We start from the raw sequence: 201 nt of genomic DNA on the forward strand, positions 1-201 counted from the left end.
GACTACCATCGGTGCGGTGGCTGCTGTCTGACCTTGCTGTCTCTCTGTACCTGCAATGAGAACTGCCGGACCGGTGTTGCGGCCGATCTGGTTCGGCAGGTAAATTGTGATTTCCTGTTAGATTTTTGTTATTAGAACTACCTGTTTTGCTTTGGCCCATGCGACGTAGCGCATCTGCACTGGTTCCTGGTTGGTCATCGT

Source organism: Rhagoletis zephyria, unplaced genomic scaffold (genome assembly GCF_001687245.7).
Source record: "Rhagoletis zephyria isolate East Lansing unplaced genomic scaffold, Rhagoletis_zephyria_1.1 Rzeph_scaffold_69064, whole genome shotgun sequence".
NCBI classification, from domain to species: Eukaryota; Metazoa; Arthropoda; class Insecta; order Diptera; family Tephritidae; genus Rhagoletis; species Rhagoletis zephyria.